The 17778-nt window shown below is 47.9% G+C and overlaps 1 protein-coding gene across 1 annotated transcript in view; it reads left to right on the top strand.

The window, feature by feature from the left end:
* LOC138262031 (histone deacetylase 9-like) overlaps nucleotides 1–17778 on the top strand; it is a 1178236-nt gene that overhangs the window by 1123315 nt on the left and 37143 nt on the right. The window lies entirely within an intron of this gene.

The raw sequence follows: 17778 nt of genomic DNA, 5'->3' as shown, positions 1-17778 counted from the left end.
TCTCAGAGCATATTTTGAGACTCTGTTTGTATAAATGGCCAATATGTTTTTTAATCTTGGTAGTATAGTTTGGAAACTTTGTTTATTTGTGTCACTGCATTTGCCCTTAGTGATACCAACCATTATCATTTCGGCCTCTATCGGCACCGCCAGACAATATTAGAATGTTTCCTACTTGCTGACGAGAATGAGTAATATATGAAACAACTATCAACTACATTTTCTCCTACATAGAAATTATTTAGAAAAAGACTGGGGACTTTTGCATTTTGCATAGTGGTACTCTTGGTAATCTAGCACTAACATTTGTGCCATCTTCAGAGGTTTTATTAAGCTATTTCTGTTTGTGTTCCATAAAACAACATATAAGCTACATGTTCACCTTAACAGTTTGGACAAAGTGGTTGAGGCATTGCTAAGGCCTGGTTGTATTAATGGGGGCCTTTCACCTCTGGTGTTCTGAGACCGCTGTATCGTGAACCTTCAAACTGGGGAGCAAGTACCTTCTATAAGAGGCAGATAATTCTAATGCATACAGGAAGACTTGTGGTGGACTACAAAACAAGAACTCTGCAACCTCAATAATAACACTTAATACTGCAATACCCAGCCAGTGCCTTCACACTTTTTATTCATATATATATAGAGAGTTTATGTACAGTGTCTTGAAGTGCTTGGTGCAGCAAAGGAGACATAGAAGTAAATGTTTAATGGAATAACACATTAGTGAGGTAAAATGCAGTTGACACTTAAAAACTCTGGTAAAAGTTAACCTGCTGCAGTGGTGAAATGATAATATATTCAATGATGTTAAAGCTTTGAAGGTAGGACCTAATGGTTATATGCCAGTCTTAAGAGTCTGACAGGTTGTGTATCTGTAAATTCTAGGGTGGCTCAAGATGTTGATTGATGTCAAAGAGGCCAAAAGAGGAGCAAAACAAATGAGCCTTTAAGCTTCGCTAAACTCTAGGAAGCCTTTCTCCAGTTTCAGTAGCTGAGCAGTGGATTTTCAGATGAAGATGTCCTGTGCATTGGGTTTCAAACTGGGGACCAAGTCTTCCCTTTAGCATTTATCTCAGAGGATGGAGAGCAGATTGAGGCTGACTCTCAAAGGTGCTATGGGTTGAAAACTCAACAATTACACTTAAAAAATCAATAATAAGTGTTTTTTTATATTTATTTATAGTTTTTAAGAAATACTCAATCCACAATTGCTGTTTCAAAGTGTAGGATCAGGAAAAAAGGCTTTGGAAATAATACAATAGTGTGTAAAGGAGTAAAATTCAGGCGAGGCAGAAAAACATATGGAAAACATTAAGGGGGTCATTAGGTAATGTGGCGTCCGTACCGCCAACAGGCTGGCGGTACAGAGACCCTCATTACGACCGCGGCAGTAGCGCCGCGGTCGCACCGCTGGGGCCGGCGGTTTCCCGCCGTTTTAGCCCCGGTGGTGATAATCCGCCAGGGCAGCGCTGCCCTGGGGATTATGACCCCCATACCACCAGCCTGTTTCTGGCAGTTTGCAACGCCAGGAAGAGGCTGGCGGTAAGGGGTGCCCTGGGGCCCATGGGGGCCCCTGCACTGCCCAGCCACTGGCATGGGCAGTGCAGGGGCCCCCTAACAGGGCCCCGGGCAGCTTTTCATTGTCTGCATAGCAGACAGTGAAAAGCGCGACGGGTGCTAATGCACCCGTCGCACGGCCGCAACACCACCGGCTCCATTAGGAGCCAGCTCCTATGTTGCGGCCTCATCCCCGCTGGGCCGGCGGGCGTAAACTTGGTTTGCGCCCGCCGGCCCAGTGGGGATGTCGTAATGGGGTCCGCGGGAGTGCGCCGCCCGCCAAGCTCGTAATGACCCCCTAAGTCCTGCAGTGGTTGAATAATGTCTCCAATGAAGGTAACATTTTGAAGATGGCAGGATAAATGATTATAGGCCAGTCTTAGACATCTGATTGCAATAGATGTGTTAGTTCTGGGCTGGATCAAGAAGGAAGTTGGTTGTCATCAGACCGAAAGAGGAAAATTACAAGGAGGTATTTAGACTCAGTCTAAATTCTCGGTGGCCTTTCTCCAATCTCGATGACTGAGTAAAGGAGATCTTGAGGGAGGTTCCTTGAGTGTGGAGAGATCTGCCCCCAAATCATTATAGATTATAAACATTATAAACATAAGCAAAAAGGATATTTACAGAGTGTGCTCTCTAATGCCTGGGATAATGATGTGGTTGAAAAGGTACAATGTGCAGCATTGTAAACTAGGATTTCACTCTGATGGCTAACGAAGGTTGGTATATGATGGTGGGAATTATGCAATCTGTACACTTGATGTGACAGATGAAACTTAATGCATGGTTTTGAATTCTTTGCAGTCGGTCAGGTTTTAGGAGACCAGGAATGATGTTGTAGTAATCCATGTTTTTTGGGGTAAATCCCTAGTATCTGGCCATGTAAAAGGCCATGTATTGTCTAAGTCCTAGGTGAAGTATTTCAGTCTTCTGACTATTTAGGCTAAGCCTATGCATGAATTCTGAAGAGAGTTGAAGAGCTTAGAAGATCTGTGAGACACCCACCCTGTTAGTCTGACAGTATAGCAATCAGCCCACTGCAAGCACCCGGGTGGGGAAATATCCACTATGATGATTCCTTTAAAAAAAAGAGGAATCATCCCACTTGGCTTGCTGCTGCTCATGCAAGTTACTGACTTCTCTTCAGAGCTTCAAAAAGGCCTCTTGATGGACACCAGAGGCGGGTATCTCCCTCTTCCTATTTTCAGGTTGGGAGCTTTCCCTTCTCTAATTTACTTTGAGTTGCTGGTAAAAGCTGGTAAAATTCACCAACTGCTCCTTCCTTCAGCAGTGGCATCTTCCTCTCTCAGAAATTGGTATATTATTAAAGGGGATTTTGAACCACCAGGTGGGATGCCCATGATTTATCTTCAAGATCAAGGACAAATTTCAATAATGGCTGGATCTGTGGAATATGCTTTTATATAAGAAAATTGAACAATTCAACTATGACAATACCAATGTTCTATTTGGATTCTGGACTCAGGTAAACATTCTAGGTTACAAGGAACGCATGGCAATTTAAAGTTACAATTTAATATAGGTTACACATATAGGCCCTCATTATAACATCAGCGGTACATATCGCCTACTGCCACAGTAAAAAGTGCCAAAATACCACCACCACGGCCACCATCCGTCTGCCATATTATGATTACTGCCTGACGTCCGCCACAATAGGGCCAGATATCCGGCAGTGCTCCTGGTGGTGGGTGGTGGTAAACTGGCGCTGCTAACACCAGCATCGCCACACCAGTAGAGCACCGCCATCTGGATTATGACCAGTAATACGGCCTGGTGGTGTTCTGCTGGGGGGGCACCGCTAGCGGTAGCAGTGTCCTTTCCTGTTCCCTGCCAGAAGATCTCCTTGCCCAAGGAAAGTCAGGCTTCCGACAGGGGAGAGGGGTGATAGGGTGGGGGGTATTGTGTGTGTGTGCGCATGAATGTGTGAGTGTGTGAGTGAATGCATGTAAGAATGGTGAAGTGAGTGCATGTCTGCACGTCAGTGTGATTGTGTGTATGAATGTGTGTGAATATGTCTGGAAGTATGCATGAATGAATGTGTGTATGTCAGTGTGTGAATGAATGCATGTATGCCTGATTCATGTGAGTGTCAGTGTGCATGCATGCAGGGAGGGGGGTGTGGGGTGAGGGGTGCAGTGACTGTAATGGGGGTGGCGGGAAGGGGTTGATGTGTGTGGCTGTGGGGGTGGGGTCAGTTGTGTGGTGTGTGTGTGTATGGGGGTGAGTGAGTGGATTGGGGGTGGAGGGTGAGTTTGGATTGAGGGGGCTGGGTGGAGTCAGGTGAGTGTTGGGCGGATGGGGGAGCCACCTACCAGTGACAGAGAAGGAATACCCTGTCACCGGTAGGGCCTACCGCCATGATTTTCATAGCTTTGCTAACACCATGAAAACCACGGTGGTAGGCCTGCTTATAATGCCATGGGTGGTACTATGCCATCTGCTGGGCTGGAGAGAGACATCTCCAGTACAGTGGCCATGGCGGTATGAGTGGAGAAGTGGTGGGTTGGCTGCAGCCAACCCGCCAATCTCATAATGTGGCGATATGTACCACCAGCTGGCATATAGAAGACCGCCTGGGACATAATGACCCCCATAGTGTGCAAAGTTAAAACACTACAGATCACTTCATCCAAAGGGGAAGGGGCAGTTCCATCCAGTACTCAACTGAGTGATAAAAAAATTAGATTGAGCTCTGTCTGCTGCAAGGCTACAGATTCCTGGTTGCTTCAGGCAAAAGTCTTCTTTGTTCTGCCTATGTGTGCACATGCCTTCTAATTTGTGTCACAAGAAATCTTCTCAGAGCCCATTATCCCAGCTACCCACAGCTTACTTTTATTTTATTCTAATTGTATTTTTTTAAAACAAATTGAGCACAGGAGATTGCAACTCTATATGAAATATGACTTGGAGTGAGACTCCATTTCTTAGCAGAGGTCTAAAACAAGAGAGTAGCATGCATTGGAAAAGCAAATAGGTCTCACCTATACAAGAGCTATTGGCTTTGACAATGTGTATTTCCATGTTGTACACCAGTGTGTCTGCTGTTCAGCATGGCTAAAAGTTAGTGGTGTGGAGTGTTGGAATGGAGTGGGGGAGTACAGTGTTGTAGAGTGGAATTGCTGGAATGTCATAAAGTGGAGTAGGAGGAGTAGAGTGTCATAGAGGGGTGGCTCAGTGGCAGAGACTGACATAGAGTGGAGTGGAGTGGTGTGGAGTAGGGTGGGGTGAGTTGGAGTTGATTGAGGTAATGGGGTGTATTGGATTGGAGTAGAGTGGGGTGTATTGGATTTATGTTGGGTGGGGTGGGTTGGGTGGGGATGAAATGAGATGTAGTGGATGGGATTGGGGTGGATTTGAGTGGGGTGATATGGATTGGGGTGGGTGATTTGGATTGGAGTGACATCACTAGGGTGGATTGGATTGGGGTGGGGCAGATTAGATTTGGACCGGAGTGGGGTGGATTGGATACACTGGATTGGAGTGGGGTGGCTGGACTGGGTGTGGTAGAATTGGAGTGGGATGGGTGGATTGGGGTTGATTGGATTGGAATAGGTGGATTGGATTTGCAGTGGGGTTGGGGTTGATTGGAGTGGGCTGGATGGATTGAAGTGGAGCAGGCTAGATGGATTGGGGCGAACTGGATTGGGGTGGATAGATGGGAGAGTGGGGTAGATTGTAATGGGGTGGGGTGGATTGGTGAATTAAAATGGTTAGGGTGTGTTGGATTGAACTGGGGAGGATTAGATTGGGGTGTATTGGAGTGTATTGGAGTGAGGTGGATTGCATTGAGGTGGAGTGGATTGGAGTGCAGTGGGGTTGATGGATTGGCCTGGAGTGGGTAGACCGAACTGGGGTTGGGAGGGGTGGATTGGATCGGATTGGATTGGAGTGGATTGGATTGGAGTGGATGAATTGGAGTGGGGTGGACTGAATTGGGATGCGGTAGGCTAGATTAGGTTAGAGTGTGGTGGATTGAAGTGGGGTGGACTGGATTGAAATGGGGCAAGCTAGGATGTGATGGAGGGATGGACTAGATTGGGGTGAGGTTAATTGGATTGGGGCGGATTGGATTCGGGTGAATTGGATTGGGGTGGGGTGGATTGCGGTGCGGTGGATTGGACTGGAGTGGGAGGACTGAGTGGGGTGGACTAGAATGGGGTGAATCACATTGGGGTGTATAGGATTGGGGTGATGTGGAGTGGATTGGAGTGAGGTACGTTAGATTTAGTGGATTGGATTGAGTGGGGTGGATTAGAGTGGGGTTGGTTAGTGTGGAGTGGATTGGATTGGAGTAGATCAGGTAGGGTGGGTGGATTGGGTTGAGGTGGACTGGGGTGGATTGGATTGGATTGTGGTGGATAGGACTGGAGTGGGGTAGATGGGATTTGAGTAGTTTGGATTGGATTGCAGTGGGGTTGATTGGGTTGGTGTGGGGTGGAATGATTGGAAAGGGGTAGACTGGATTGAAGTGGGGTAGGTTAAGGTGGTTTGGAGTTGGGTGGATTGGACTGGAGTGGGGTGAATTAAAGTGGATTGTAACATGGACTGGGGTGGTGTGGGTGGATTGGAGTGAGCGGGATTGGATTGAAGTAGGGTTGGTTTGATTGGAGTGGAGTGAGATCGAGTGGTTTGGGTTGCATTGGAGTGGGTTGGATTAGGGTGGAATGGATTGGAGTGGGATGGGATGCACTGGAGTGGGATGGATTGGAATGGAGTGGGTGATTGGATTGGATTGAGGTCGAATGGATTGGGGTGAGGTGGATTGGATTGGAGTGGGGTACACTGGGCTGGATTGGTGTGGATTGGATTGGAGTTGGGTGGGGTGAGGTGGACTGGATTGGAATGCGGTGGATTGTGGTGGACTGGAGTGGGTGAAATTGGGTTTGAGTGGAGTGGATTGGATTTGATTGGAGTGAGGTGAGGTGGATTAAAGTGGGGGAGATTGTTTTGTATTGGAGTGGGTTGTTTGGGATTGGAGACGGTCAGGGTGGAGTGGTGCAGGTTGGAGTGGGGCAGGTTGTTTTGAATTAAAGTGGGGGATATTGAAATGGATTAGAGTGGAGCAGGTTATTTTGGATTGGAGCGGGGAATATTATTTTGGATTGGAGTGTTGCAGATTAAAGTGTGGCAGGTTGGAGAGGGACAGATTGTTTTGGATTGGAATGGGGCAGAAGGTGCTGCAGATTGGAGTGGGGCAGATTGTTTTAGATTAAAGTGAGGCTGATTGGAGTGAAGTGGACTGGAATGGGGCGGTTTGTTTTGGAGTGGCTGTAGGAAAGTACCATCTTGCCTGGCATGTTACCCCCATTTTTCACTGTATATATGTTGTTTTAGTTGTATGTGTCACTGGGACCCTGGTAACCCAGGGCCCCAGTGCTCATAAGTGTGCCTGAATGTGTTACCTGTGTAGTGACTAACTGTCTCACTGAGGATCTGCTAATCAGAACCTCAGTGGTTATGCTCTCTCATTTCTTTCCAAATTGTCACTAACAGGCTAGTGACCATTTTTACCAATTTACATTGGCTTACTGGAACACCCTTATAATTCCCTAGTATATGGTACTGAGGTACCCAGGGTATTGGGGTTCCAGGAGATCCCTATGGGCTGCAGCATTTCTTTTGCCACCCATAGGGAGCTCTGACAATTCTTACACAGGCCTGCCACTGCAGCCTGAGTGAAATAACGTCCACGTTATTTCACAGCCATTTTACACTGCACTTAAGTAACTTATAAGTCACCTATATGTCTAACCTTTACCTGGTAAAGGTTAGGTGCAAAGTTACTTAGTGTGAGGGCACCCTGGCACTAGCCAAGGTGCCCCCACATTGTTCAGGGCCAATTTCCCTGACTTTGTGAGTGCGGGGACACCATTACACGCGTGCACTACATATAGGTCACTACCTATATGTAGCTTCACAATGGTAACTCCGAATATGGCCATGTAACATGTCTATGATCATGGAATTGCCCCCTCTATGCCATCCTGGCATAGTTGGCACAATCCCATGATCCCAGTGGTCTGTAGCACAGACCCTGGTACTGCCAAACTGCCCTTCCTGGGGTTTCACTGCAGCTGCTGCTGCTGCCAACCCCTCGGACAGGCATCTGCCCTCCTGGGGTCCAGCCAGGCCTGTCCCAGGATGGCAGAACAAAGAACTTCCTCTGAGAGAGGGTGTGACACCCTCTCCCTTTGGAAAATGGTGTGAAGGCAGGGGAGGAGTAGCCTCCCCCAGCCTCTGGAAATGCTTTCTTGGGCACAGATGTGCCCAATTCTGCATAAGCCAGTCTACACCGGTTCAGGGGACCCCTTAGCCCTGCTCTGGCGCGAAACTGGACAAAGGAAAGGGGAGTGACCACTCCCCTGACCTGCACCTCCCCTGGGAGGTGTCCAGAGCTCCTCCAGTGTGCTCCAGACCTCTGCCATCTTGGAAACAGAGGTGCTGCTGGCACACTGGACTGCTCTGAGTGGCCAGTGCCACCAGGTGACGTCAGAGACTCCTTGTGATAGGCTCCTTCAGGTGTTGCTAGCCTATCCTCTCTCCTAGGTAGCCAAACCCTCTTTTCTGGCTATTTAGGGTCTCTGTCTCTGGGGAAACTTTAGATAACGAATGCAAGAGCTCATCCGAGTTCCTCTGCATCTCTCTCTTCACCTTCTGCCAAGGAATCGACTGCTGACCGCGCTGGAAGCCTGCAAACCTGCAACATAGTAGCAAAGACGACTACTGCAACTCTGTAACGCTGATCCTGCCGCCTTCTCGACTGTTTTCCTGGTGGTGCATGCTGTGGGGGTAGTCTGCCTCCTCTCCGCACTAGAAGCTCCGAAGAAATCTCCCGTGGGTCGACGGAATCTTCCCCCTGCAACCGCAGGCACCAAAAAGCTGCATTACCGGTCCCTTGGGTCTCCTCTCAGCACGACGAGCGAGGTCCCTCGAATCCAGCAACTCTGTCCAAGTGGCCCCCACAGTCCAGTGACTCTTCAGTCCAAGTTTGGTGGAGGTAAGTCCTTGCCTCACCTCGCTAGACTGCATTGCTGGGAACCACGACTTTTGCAGCTACTCCGGCCTCCGTGCACTTCCGGTGGAAATCCTTTGTGCACAGTCCAGCCTGGGTCCACGGCACTCTAACCTGCATTGCACGACCTCCTAAGTTGTTCTCCGGCGACGTGGGACTTCTTTGTGCGACTTCGGGTGAGCACCGTTTCACGCATCCTTGTAGTGCCTGTTTCTGGCACTTCTCCGGGTGCTACCTGCTTCTAAGAGGGCTCCTTGTCTTGCTCGACGGCCCCTCTACCTTCTGGCCCAATTTGCGACCTCCTGGTCCTTCCTGGGCCACAGCAGCATCCAAAAACGCTAACCGCACAATTTGCAGCTAGCAAGGCTTGTTGGCATTCTTTCGGCGGAAAACCACTTCTGCACGACTCTACAAGGCATGAGGGATCCGTCCTCCAAAGGGGAAGTCTCTAGCCCTTTTTGTTCCTGCAGAAACCGCAGCTTCTTCTGTCCAGTAGAAGCTTCTTTGCACCCGCAGCTGGCATTTCCTGGGCATCTGCCCATCTCCGACTTGCTTGTGACTTTTGGACTTGGTCCCCTTGTTCCACAGGTACCCCAGATTGGAAATCCAGCATTGTTGCATTGTTGGTTTGTGTCTTTCCTGCATTATTCCTCTAACACGACTTCTTTGTCCTTAGGGGAACTTTCGTGCACTTTGCACTCACTTTTCAGGGTCTTGGGGAGGGTTATTTTTCTAACTCTCACTATTTTCTAATAGTCCCAGCGACCCTCTACAAGGTCACATAGGTTTGGGGTCCATTCGTGGTTCGCATTCCACTTTTGGAGTATATGGTTTGTGTTGCCCCTATCCCTATGTTTCCCCATTGCATCCTATTGTAACTATACATTGTTTGCACTGTTTTCTAAGACTATACTGCATATTTTTGCTATTGTGTATATATATCTTGTGTATATTTCCTATCCTCTCACTGAGGGTACACTCTAAGATACTTTGGCATATTGTCATAAAAATAAAGTACCTTTATTTTTAGTATAACTGTGTATTGTGTTTTCTTATGATATTGTGCATATAACACTAAGTGGTACTGTAGGAGCTTCACTCGTCTCCTAGTTCAGCCTAAGCTGCTCTGCTAAGCTACCATTATCTATCAGCCTAAGCTGCTAGACACCCTATACACTAATAACTGGGCCTGGTGCAAGGTGCAAGTACCCCTTGGTACTCACTACAAGCCAGTCCAGCCTCCTACATTGGTTGTGCAGTGGTGGGATAAGTGCTTTGAGACTACTTACCACTCTTGTCATTGTACTTTTCAGAAGAGAAAAATATACAAAACAAGTTCAGTGTATATACACATTGCCAAAAAGTTTTGCATTTCCTCTTTTCACTCTTTTCTAAGTGCTGAAAAGTACTTCTAACTTTCTAAAAAGTTCTAAAAAGTTTTAAAAGATTTTTTCTCTGTCTTTCTAAGAGCTCTGACAAACTTTTTTTCTCTTTTGCTATCACTTTAACTCTCTCTAAAAATGTCTGGCACAGGCCAAAATGTTGATCTGTCCAAACTTGCATATGATCACCTTAGCTGGAAAGGAGCAAGGAGTCTCTGCATAGAGAGAGGTTTGAGTGTAGGGAAGAATCCTTCCTTGGAATTGTTACTTAACATGCTTAGAGAACAGGATAAGGCTAGAAGTGCCCCATCTGTTGAAAAAGTAGCTAATGGTTCCCAATCTGATCCAGGGACTCCCCCAGGAAAAGATTCAGGAAAGAAACTTCCTAGCCTGCCCATTACTAGACAGTCTAGCATAGTTGGTAATGATGAAGAGCCACACCATACAAATAGTGTTGTCTCACATCATAGCAAAAGCATTTACTCACACCACAGTGGTACTGATGTTTCTGTTAGCCAAGCTGTTAGGGTGCCCTCTGTAAGGGACAGGTCTCCTTCTGTTCATTCCCATCATACCTCTGTATCTAGAAATGTCCCTCCCACCAACCCTGATGACAGATTGTTAGAAAGGGAACTCAATAAGTTGAGGGTGGAACAAACCAGACTGAAGCTTAAAAAGCAACAGCTGGATTTGGATAGACAGTCTTTAGAATTAGAGAAGGAAAGACAGAAGTTGGGTTTAGAAACCCATGGTGGCAGCAGCAGTATTCCCCATAGTCATCCTGCAAAAGAGCATGATTCCAGGAATCTGCACAAGATAGCTCCCCCTTATAAGGAGGGGGATGACATTAACAAGTGGTTTGCTGCACTTGAGAGGGCCTGTGTTGTACAGGATGTCCCTCAAAGGCAGTGGGCTGCTATCCTATGGCTATCATTTAGTGGAAAAGGTAGGGATAGGCTCCTTACTGTGAAAGAAAGTGATGCCAATAATTTTACAGTACTTAAGAATGCACTCCTGGATGGTTATGGCTTAACCACTGAACAGTACAGGATAAAGTTCAGAGAGACCAAAAAGGAGTCTCCACAAGACTGGGTTGATTTCATTGACCATTCAGTGAAGGCCTTGGAGGGGTGGTTACATGGCAGTAATGTTACTGATTATGACAGCCTGTATAACTTGATCCTGAGAGAGCATATTCTTAATAATTGTGTGTCTGATTTGTTGCACCAGTACTTGGTGGACTCTGATCTGACCTCTCCCCAAGAATTGGGAAAGAAGGCAGACAAATGGGTCAGAACAAGGGTGAACAGAAAAGTTCATACAGGGGGTGACAAAGATGGCAAGAAAAAGAAGGATGGTAAGTCTTCTGACAAGGGTGGGGACAAATCTAAAAATGAGTCTTCATCAGGACCACAAAAGCACTCTGGTGGGGGTGGTGGGTCCAAATCCTCCTTTAATCAAAACAAAGAAAAGAAACCATGGTGCTATTTATGTAAAGTAAAAGGCCATTGGACAACAGATCCCAGTTGTCCAAAGAAAAGCACCAAGCCTCCTACCACTACAACCCCTACTGCTACCCCTAGTGTCCCAACTAATAGCAGTGGTGGTGGGAGCAAACCTACTAATAGCCAATCCAAGGGAGTAGCTGGGCTCACTATTGGTAACTTAGTTGGGGTTGGCCTTGTTAGGGAGGCCACAGAGGCTGTGTTAGTCTCTGAGGGGGCTATTGATTTAGCCACCTTAGTTGCTTGTCCCCTTAATATGGATAAGTACAAGCAGCTACCCCTAATAAATGGTGTTGAGGTTCAGGCCTACAGGGACACTGGAGCCAGTGTGACTATGGTCATAGAGAAACTGGTCCACCCTGAACAACACCTACTTGGTCACCAGTACCAAGTAACCGATGCTCACAACAACACACTTAGCCACCCCATGGCTGTTGTTAATCTCAACTGGGGGGGGTTACTGGTCCAAAGAAAGTTGTGGTAGCCACAGATTTACCTGTAGACTGTCTACTAGGAAATGATTTGGAGACATCAGCTTGGTCAGATGTGGAGTTGGAGGCCCATGCAGCAATGCTGGGCATCCCAGGGCATAATTTTGCTTTGACAAGGGCTCAGGCCAAAAAGCAAAAAGGACAGGGAAGCTTGGATCCTGGAACAAGGGACCAAGTGCTCCCTAAAGCTAGGGCTAGTAGAAGCAAACCACTTCCTACTATCCCTCCCTCTACAGTGGATTCAACTTCTGAGGAAGAAGAATTCCCTCCCTGTGCAGAACCTACACCAGAGGAGCTGGAAGCAGACACTGCTGAGCTTTTGGGTGAAGGGGGGCCTGCCAGGGAGGAGCTGAGTGTGGCACAGCAAACCTGTCCCACATTAGAGGGTCTAAGACAGCAAGCTGTCAAACAGGCTAATGGGGATGTCAGTGACTCTCACAGAGTTTACTGGGAGGACAACCTCTTGTACACTGAGCATAGGGATCCTAAACCTGGAGCTGCCAGGAGATTAGTGATTCCTCAGGAGTACAGAAAGTTCCTCCTAACTCTTGCCCACGACATTCCCCTAGCTGGGCATCTGGGACAAATGAAAACTTGGGACAGACTTGTTCCCTTGTTTCATTGGCCTAGAATGTCTGAGGACACAAAAGATTTTTGTAAGTCCTGTGAAACCTGTCAAGCCAGTGGCAAGACAGGTGGCACCCCAAAGGCACCCCTTATTCCACTGCCTGTGGTTGGGGTTCCCTTTGAAAGGGTAGGGGTTGACATAGTTGGCCCCCTTGACCCTCCTACTGCTTCAGGCATTAGGTTTATCTTGGTGGTAGTGGACCATGCCACAAGATACCCTGAAGCAATTCCTTTAAGGACCACTACAGCACCTGCAGTGGCAAAGGCCCTCCTGGGAATATTTTCTAGGGTGGGCTTCCCAAAGGAAGTAGTATCAGACAGGGGAAGCAATTTCATGTCTGCATACTTAAAGGCCATGTGGAAGGAGTGTGGTGTAACTTACAAGTTCACAACACCCTATCATCCACAAACAAATGGACTGGTGGAGAGATTTAATAAAACTCTCAAAGGCATGATTATGGGTCTCCCTGAAAAACTCCGCAGGAGATGGGATATCCTTCTATCATGCCTCCTTTTTGCCTACAGGGAGGTACCCCAGAAAGGAGTGGGCTTCAGCCCCTTTGAACTTCTTTTTGGACACCCTGTTAGGGGTCCACTCACACTTGTAAAGGAGGGTTGGGAACAACCTTTAAAAGCTCCTAAGCAGGATATTGTGGATTATGTACTTGGCCTCAGATCAAGGATGGCTGAGTACATGAAAAAGGCCAGCAAAAACCTTCAGGCCAGCCAAGAGCTCCAGAAGCAATGGCATGATCAGAAGGCTGTTTTGGTTCAGTACCAACCAGGGCAGAAAGTGTGGGTCTTGGAGCCTGTGGCCCCAAGAGCACTCCAAGATAAATGGAGTGGACCCCACACAATTGTTGAAAAGAAGGGAGGAGTCACCTACTTAGTTGACTTAGGCACTGCCAGGAGTCCCCTTAGGGTGCTCCATGTCAACCGCCTGAAACCCTACTATGACAGGGCTGATCTCACCTTGCTCATGGCAACTGATGAGGGACAGGAAGAAGACAGTGATCCTCTACCTGATCTCTTCTCTTCCACAGAACAAGATGCTCTTGTGGAAGGTGTAGTTTTGGCTGATTGTCTTACTGCTGAGCAGAAAGGCCATTGCATAAATCTCCTAGATCAATTCTCTGAACTCTTCTCTACTGTGCCAGGTACCACTTCTTGGTGTGAGCACACTATAGATACTGGAGACAGTTTACCTGTCAAAAGTAAGATCTATAGGCAGCCTGACCATGTCAGGGACTGCATAAAGCAAGAGGTGCAGAAAATGTTAGAACTAGGAGTGGTTGAGCACTCTGAAAGTCCATGGGCTTCTCCTGTGGTACTTGTACCAAAACCCCATTCCAAAGATGGAAAGAAGGAAATGCGGTTTTGTGTAGACTATAGAGGTCTCAACTTGGTAACCAAAACTGATGCTCACCCTATACCCAGGGCAGATGAGCTCATAGATACACTGGCATCTGCCAAGTATCTAAGCACTTTTGATTTGACTGCAGGGTATTGGCAGATCAAATTGTCAGAAGATGCTAAACCTAAGACTGCATTTTCAACCATTGGAGGACATTACCAGTTTACTGTAATGCCTTTTGGTTTGAAAAATGCACCTGCCACTTTTCAAAGGTTGGTGAACACAGTCCTGCAAGGGCTGGAAGCTTTCAGTGCAGCATATTTGGACGATATAGCTGTCTTTAGCTCCAGCTGGGATGATCACCTGGTCCACCTATGGAAAGTTTTGGAGGCCCTGCAGAAGGCAGGCCTCACTATCAAGGCTTCAAAGTGCCAGATAGGGCAGGGGAAGGTGGTTTATCTGGGACACCTTATTGGTGGGGAACAGATTGCACCACTTCAGGGGAAAATCCAAACAATTATTGATTGGGTTCCCCCTACCACTCAGACTCAGGTGAGAGCCTTCCTAGGCCTCACTGGGTATTACTGGAGGTTCATTAAGAACTATGGCTCCATTGCAGCCCCTCTTAATGACCTCACATCTAAGAAAATGCCTAAAAAGGTATTATGGACAGCAAACTGTCAGAAAGCTTTTGAGGAGCTGAAGCAGGCCATGTGCTCTGCACCTGTCCTGAAAAGCCCTTGTTACTCTAAAAAATTCTATGTCCAAACTGATGCATCTGAATTAGGAGTAGGGGCAGTCCTACCACAACTTAATTCTGAGGGCCAGGATCAACCTGTTGCTTTTATTAGTAGGAGGTTGACCCCTAGAGAAAAGCGTTGGTCTGCCATAGAGAGGGAGGCCTTTGCTGTGGTCTGGGATCTGAAGAAGTTGAGGCCATACCTGTTTGGCACTCACTTCATTGTTCAGACAGACCACAAACCCCTTCTTTGGCTAAAACAAATGAAAGGTGATAATCCTAAATTGTTTTGGTGGTCCATATCCCTACAGGGAATAGACTATACAGTGGAACATAGACCTGGGAGTAGCCACTCCAATGCAGATGGACTCTCCAGATATTTCCACTTAGACAATGAAGACTCATCAGGTCATGGCTAGTCTTATTGTCCTTCGTTTGGGGGGGGGGTTGTGTAGGAAAGTACCATCTTGCCTGGCATGTTACCCCCATTTTTCACTGTATATATGTTGTTTTAGTTGTATGTGTCACTGGGACCCTGGTAACCCAGGGCCCCAGTGCTCATAAGTGTGCCTGAATGTGTTACCTGTGTAGGGACTAACTGTCTCACTGAGGCTCTGCTAATCAGAACCTCAGTGGTTATGCTCTCTCATTTCTTTCCAAATTGTCACTAACAGGCTAGTGACCATTTTTACCAATTTACATTGGCTTACTGGAACACCCTTATAATTCCCTAGTATATGGTACTGAGGTACCCAGGGTATTGGGGTTCCAGGAGATCCCTATGGGCTGCAGCATTTCTTTTGCCACCCATAGGGAGCTCTGACAATTCTTACACAGGCCTGCCACTGCAGCCTGAGTGAAATAACGTCCACGTTATTTCACAGCCATTTTACACTGCACTTAAGTAACTTATAAGTCACCTATATGTCTAACCTTTACCTGGTAAAGGTTACGTGCAAAGTTACTTAGTGTGAGGGCACCCTGGCACTAGCCAAGATGCCCCCACATTGTTCAGGGCCAATTTCCCTGACTTTGTGAGTGCGGGGACACCATTACACGCGTGCACTACATATAGGTCACTACCTATATGTAGCTTCACAATGGTAACTCCGAATATGGCCATGTAACATGTCTATGATCATGGAATTGCCCCCTCTATGCCATCCTGGCATAGTTGGCACAATCCCATGATCCCAGTGGTCTGTAGCACAGACCCTGGTACTGCCAAACTCAGACAGGCATCTGCCCTCCTGGGGTCCAGCCAGGCCTGGCCCAGGATGGCAGAACAAAGAACTTCCTCTGAGAGAGGGTGTGACACCCTCTCCCTTTGGAAAATGGTGTGAAGGCAGGGGAGGAGTAGCCTCCCCCAGCCTCTGGAAATGCTTTCTTGGGCACAGATGTGCCCAATTCTGCATAAGCCAGTCTACACTGGTTCAGGGGACCCCTTAGCCCTGCTCTGGCGCGAAACTGGACAAAGGAAAGGGGAGTGACCACTCCCCTGACCTGCACCTCCCCTGGGAGGTGTCCAGAGCTCCTCCAGTGTGCTCCAGACCTCTGCCATCTTGGAAACAGAGGTGCTGCTGGCACACTGGACTGCTCTGAGTGGCCAGTGCCACCAGGTGACGTCAGAGACTCCTTGTGATAGGCTCCTTCAGGTGTTGCTAGCCTATCCTCTCTCCTAGGTAGCCAAACCCTCTTTTCTGGCTATTTAGGGTCTCTGTCTCTGGGGAAACTTTAGATAACGAATGCAAGAGCTCATCCGAGTTCCTCTGCATCTCTCTCTTCACCTTCTGCCAAGGAATCGACTGCTGACCGCGCTGGAAGCCTGCAAACCTGCAACATAGTAGCAAAGACGACTACTGCAACTCTGTAACGCTGATCCTGCCGCCTTCTCGACTGTTTTCCTGGTGGTGCATGCTGTGGGGGTAGTCTGCCTCCTCTCTGCACTACAAGCTCCGAAGAAATCTCCCGTGGGTCGACGAAATCTTCCCCCTGCAACCGCAGGCACCAAAAAGCTGCATTACCGGTCCCATGGGTCTCCTCTCAGCACGACGAGCGAGGTCCCTCGAATCCAGCAACTCTGTCCAAGTGGCCCCCACAGTCCAGTGACTCTTCAGTCCAAGTTTGGTGGAGGTAAGTCCTTGCCTCACCTCGCTAGACTGCATTGCTGGGAACCGCAACTTTTGCAGCTACTCCGGCCTCCGTGCACTTCCGGCAGAAATCCTTTGTGCACAGTCCAGCCTGGGTCCACGGCACTCTAACCTGCATTGCACGACCTCCTAAGTTGTTCTCCGGCAACGTGGGACTTCTTTGTGCGACTTCGGGTGAGCACTGTTTCACGCATCCTCGTAGTGCCTGTTTCTGGCACTTCTCCGGGTGCTACCTGCTTTTAAGAGGGCTCCTTGTCTTGCTCGACGTCCCCTCTACCTCCTGGCCCAATTTGCGACCTCCTGGTCCCTCCTGGGCCACAGCAGCATCCAAAAATGCTAACCGCACAATTTGCAGCTAGCAAGGCGTGTTGGCGTTCTTTTGGCAGGAAAACACTTCTGCACAACTCTACAAGGCGAGCGGGATCCGTCCTCCAAAGGGGAAGTCTCTAGCCCTTTTCGTTCCTGCAGAAACCGCAGCTTTTTCTGTCCAGTAGAAGCTTCTTTGCACCCGCAGCTGGCATTTCCTGGGCATCTGCCCATCTCCGACTTGCTTATGACTTTTGGACTTGGTCCCCTTGTTCCACAGGTACCCCAGATTGGAAATCCAGCGTTGTTGCATTGTTGGTTTGTGTCTTTCCTGCATTATTCCTCTAACACGACTTCTTTGTCCTTAGGGGAACTTTAGTGCACTTTGCACTCACTTTTCAGGGTCTTGGGGAGGGTTATTTTTCTAACTCTCACTATTTTCTAATAGTCCCAGCGACCCTCTACAAGGTCACATAGGTTTGGGGTCCATTCGTGGTTTGCATTCCACTTTTGGAGTATATGGTTTGTGTTGCCCCTATCCCTATGTTTCCCCATTGCATCCTATTGTAACTATACATTGTTTGCACTGTTTTCTAAGACTATACTGCATATTTTTGCTATTGTG

The sequence above is a fragment of the Pleurodeles waltl genome, chromosome 10, assembly GCF_031143425.1.
Source record: "Pleurodeles waltl isolate 20211129_DDA chromosome 10, aPleWal1.hap1.20221129, whole genome shotgun sequence".
Classification (NCBI taxonomy): Eukaryota; Metazoa; Chordata; class Amphibia; order Caudata; family Salamandridae; genus Pleurodeles; species Pleurodeles waltl.
The sequence above is the reverse complement of the archived record's forward strand: the minus strand, read 5'-3'. Positions and strand labels throughout refer to the sequence as shown.